This window comes from Lepidochelys kempii, chromosome 28 (assembly GCF_965140285.1).
Source record: "Lepidochelys kempii isolate rLepKem1 chromosome 28, rLepKem1.hap1, whole genome shotgun sequence".
Classification (NCBI taxonomy): domain Eukaryota; kingdom Metazoa; phylum Chordata; order Testudines; family Cheloniidae; genus Lepidochelys; species Lepidochelys kempii.
The window spans coordinates 1,137,000-1,142,028 of NC_136407.1; positions in this window are offsets into that span (position 1 = coordinate 1,137,000).

A 5,029-nucleotide genomic window follows, 5' to 3' on the forward strand; every position below is an offset into this window, starting at 1 on the left:
ACTCCTGACCCACAGCCCCTGCTAGCCCAGCCCCGCCGGTGCCCCTCACTCCCCACCCGCAGCCCCTTGGAGGCCGGCTTGCCAGCGTGGCCGGTCGCAGGTCACCAGCTCTGACCCCCAGGGCCACCCTTGACTTGCAGCTTAACCCCAAGGGCTGTTAGAGTCTGCAGAGCTGAGATAAGGTGCCCAGGGAACCTGGTGCAATAGATCCCCCCCCGCTGCCCCCCCCGGGCAGGGGGCTGACGAAACACAAGGCCTGTCCCGGGATGGGGATGGGGGTGAGGGGCACGGGCAGGGTTCGGGGGGGGCAGGGCTGGGCTGGCAGGGGCTGCGGGTCCGGAGTGAGGGGCACCCGTGGGGCTCCGTGCAGTGGAAGCTGGGGGCGGGGACCCCCGGCAGGGAATTGTTTATAGTAAATAACGCAGCCCAGACGGGAGGAATTGTCTCAGGGCTGAGCCGTGAGCCGCCCTGATAGCCATCGGCCACCAAGTCCTTGAACTAGCCATAAACCGCCGGGGAGGTCACGGGGGAGGGGGGTGGCACCCTAAACCAGGTGCCGGTGCCCCTCACTCCTGACCCGCAGCCCCCTGGGTCTCCAGCCCACCCCCCCGCAGCCCTGCCAGTGCCCCTCACTCCCGACCCGCAGCCCCCTGGGTCTCCAGCCCTGCCCCCCCAGCCCTGCCAGTGCCCCTCATTCCTTACCCACACCCCCCTGCTAGCCCAGCCCTGCCCCCCCAGCCCTGCCAGTGCCCCTCACTCCCGACCCGCAGCCCCCTGGGTCTCCAGCCCTGCCCCCCCAGCCCTGCCAGTGCCCCTCATTCCTTACCCACACCCCCCTGCTAGCCCAGCCCTGCCCCCCCAGCCCTGCCAGTGCCCCTCACTCCTGACCCGCAGCCCCCTGGGTCTCCAGCCCACCCCCCCAGCCCTGCCAGTGCCCCTCATTCCTGACCCACTGCCCCCTGCTAGCCCAGCCCTGCCCCCCAGCCCTGCCGGTGCCCCTCACTCCCGACCCGCAGCCCCTGCCAGCCCTGAGGCCCTCCTGGCCCCGGCTCTCCGGGTTCACGGCAGGTCTTGAGGCCGGTTTCCCAGAACGAGGTTTATTCTTAGCTCCCAGGGAGATAAACAATTTGGGGCGAGCCGCCCCCCTCCTTCCCACAAACCCTGCCCCCCCCAAGACATCAGCGGTGACCTCACAAAGGCTCTGCCCTGGCACCTGCTGCCCCCCCACTCTGGAGCCCCTCTCTGCCCCCCAGCACCCCCCCCTTTCCCCCCCATGCTACTTTCCTGCTCCCCCAAGGCCCAGGGACCCCCCCTTCCCCCCTCCAGCCTGCCAGCCCCCCAGGGGGCATGTCTGCAGCCAGGCCGCCCCTCGCCACCCTCCTCCTGGTGGCCCTGAATGTGGGTCTCTACGTTCGCCCCCTGGGGCCCCCTGAAAACACCTGCCTCAGTGTGGAGGGGGTCTGGGCTCTGGGCGAGTGGCAGCGTGTCCTGCTGGCCCCCTTCCACCACCTGGGGTGGGGCCACCTGGGCCTGAACATGGGGGCGCTCCTGTGGCTGGGGGCAGGGCTGGAGTGGAGGGTGGGGAGCGCCCGGGCGGGCTGGCTCCTGGGGAGCATGACGCTGCTGGGGGGGCTGGTCCATCTAGGGCTGAACGCGGGGCTGGCGGCCGTCCTGCGAGATCCCCGGCGCCGGGAACACTGCGCCGTGGGCTTCTCAGGTAGGCAGCCTGGGCCCAGCTGGGGTGGGACCCAGGCGTCCTGGCTCCCAGCTCCCCCCTGCTCTAACCACCAGGCCCCACTCGCCTCCCAGAGCCAGGGAGAGAACCCAGGCGTCCTGGCTCCCAGCCCCCCCTGCTCTAACCACCAGATCCTTCACCCTTCCCAGAGCTGGGGAGAGAACCCAGGTGTCCTGGCTCCCAGCCCCCCCTGCTCTCACCCACCAGCCCCCACTCCCCTCCCAGAGCCGGGGAGAGAACCCAGGCGTCCTGGCTCCCAGCCCCCCCTGCTCTCACCCACCAGCCCCCACTCCCCTCCCAGAGCCGGGGAGAGAACCCAGGCGTCCTGGCTCCCAGCCCCCACGGTCGTAACCACCGAGCCCCACTCGCCTCCCAGAGCCGGGGAGGGAACCCAGGCGTCCTGCTTTACCTGTCTGATCCCTCGCCCCCCCTTTCGCAGGGGTCATCTTCTGTCTGGAAGCCATGGAGGGTATCCTAGCACCTGTCACCATAGTAACCCTGGGCAGCGTCACCATAACGACCCGATGGCTCTGTCTGGCTGAGTGCATCACCGTGAGCCTCCTCTACCCCAGGTGGGCACTAGGGGCCGCCGTGGGGCAGGGCAAAGGATGGGGGGCAGGGGGCGCTATAGGGCAGGGTGGGGGACGGGTGGCTGGGCAGGGGGCGGGGCAGAGGGCGCTGTGGGGCAGGGGGCACTGCGCTGCCCCACTCCAACCCCCCCCCCTCTCCTCCGCAGCAGCTCCTTGACAGGCCACGTGTCGGGAATACTGGTGGGCGTGGCTCTCGCGGCCACGCCCCTCGTCTTGGCCACGCCCCTCTCCACCAGCTTATGAGGGTGCCACGGCTCACAAGGAAGAACTGTCCCCACCCCACCGCCGGGGGGCGCCCTGGATCCAAACCCACCCGTGAGTGACAGTACCTCTGGGAGTGGGGGGTTAGAGCAGGGGGTCTGGGAGCCAGGACTCCTGGGTTCTCTCCCCAGCTCTGGGAGGGGAGCGGGGGCTGGTGGGTTAGAGTAGCGGGGGCTGGGAGCCAGGACTCCTGGGTTCTCTCCCCGGCTCTGGGAGGGGAGTGGGGTGTGTGTATTTGTGACACCGGGTGACTCAAGTGCCCTCGGCCCCATGGCCCGGCCCAGCCCAGCTGGCCTGGGGGGGCCCGGTGCAGCAGTGGCTGGAAGGGAACAGAGCCCCCCAAATCTAACAGCCCCTGTCGTCTCTGTTTCCGCAGGCCCAGCCCGGAGCCACCAGCCCCACGGCGCTAGTTTGGCTCCCAGGCCTGTTTTGTCAACCTGGGTCTGGTGCTGTTTGTAGGTAAACACGCCCGGGCCACGTCTGAGAGCCCCTCTGTTTCCACTGCACACAGCAGGCACCTGCCCCATGCCCGGCCCCAGGGCAGGGACTGGCTGGCTCAAGGGGGCGGGGTATGGGGCACAGGCTGGCGCACGAGTGACCCCATGGGGGCAGGAGAGGGCGAGGCAGAGCAAACGTCCCCTGCCGCCCCGGGGGCACAAGACAGCGTGACGCGCCGCCCACAGGCAGGGCAGCAAAGCCCCATGTGGCCATGCACGTCGGTGTCGTGCAATGAACGGCCAAGTGCGTGAGCGGCTGCTGGTGCCAGGCCCAGGGGCGGGCGCGGGGGGAACCCGCTGGAGCCCCAGGGATAAGGTCACAGCACCTGAGCTCAGGGTGCGAAGCATGCCGATTGGCCGAGGGGGCCTGGGAGAGCACAAGAGAAAGCTCAAGCGGGCGTGCGGGAGGGCAAGGGTGCGAGAGCACACTAGCGTGCAAGGGCCGAGGCACAAGGAGAGCATGCAAGAGGGACAGGCACACGTGGGGGCGGGGAGAGAGGCGAGGTATTGCAAACCTCCAGAGCCATGTGTGGGCGAGAGCGTTTGTGCACGTTGAGACGTGAACCCAGGATCACCAGGGAACGTGCGAGAGATGTGCAGTGTCAGCAGGCAGGGCCGGGCGCGGAAGCACGAGACTGTTGCAGCACTCGTGTGGGATCACAAGCGGGTGCAAGGACACACCCAGTCTCACAGCTGCACACCCACAGGCTCACAAGCACCTGTGAGATGCAAGCGGCCTGCGCACAACTGACCATAAACACACGCAAGGGTAGGAGCGGGGGGGATGCTAAGCACGTGCCCAGCCTGTCACGAGGCAAGGACATTTGTGTGCACGCTCCCACAGGCACAGGACTGCACGCCAGATCACAAGCACTCACACTCGGGGGCCAACAGTGCACAAGTGCATCGGCAGGCACGCTCATTACGGGCCACACAACTGCAGGCATGTGCGAGGTCACAGGTGCCCGCAGAAGACCAGAAGCGCACGCGCAAGATCACAAATGCACATGCCAGATCACTAGCGCACTGCACGTAAAATCACAAGCGCACGATCACAAGCGCACTGCACGCAAAATCACTAGCGCACGATCACAAGCGCACTGCATGTAAAATCACAAGCACACGCACAGGGTCACAAGCACACTGCACGCAAAATCACAAGCGCACGCGCAAGATCACAAGAACACTGCATGCAAAATCACAAATGGACATGCCAGATCACAAGCGCACGATCACAAGCGCACTGCACGTAAAATCACAAGCGCATGATCACAAGCGCACTGCATGTAAAATCACAAGCGCACGCGCAAGATCACAAGAACACTGCATGCAAAATCACAAATGCACATGCCAGATCACAAGCGCACTGCACGTAAAATCACAAGCACACGCACAGGGTCACAAGCACATTGCATGCAAAGTCACAAGTGCACACGCAAGATCACAAGAACGCTGCATGCAAAATCACAAATGCACATGCCAGATCACAAGCGCACGATCACAAGCGCACTGCACGCAAAATCACAAGCGCACAAGCCGGATCACAAGCACATGATCACAAGCGCACTGCACGCAAAATCACAAGTGCACAAGCCGGATCACAAGCGCACTGCATGCAAAAATCACAAGCGCATGGACAGGGTCACAAGCAGACGCACAGGGTCACAAGCACACTGCATGCAAGATCACAAGTGCACCTGCCTGCAACATCACAAGCGCACGCGCAGGGTCACAAGTGGGGCCCAGAGCATTAGTGGGCCACCCCCAGCCTACCAGGTGACAGCAGCCGCTGGATTCGGCGTCGCACCCAGGGTCCCTGCCGATCGGCCCCTCTTCCCCGGGAACGACCCCGGGGCCCTCCGCAGGGGGCACAGATGTGAGTGGTGCCCAGCCCAGGAGGCCGGGTGGGGGGCTCGGCTCCTCTCCCCACAGAGGACGGCAGCCGC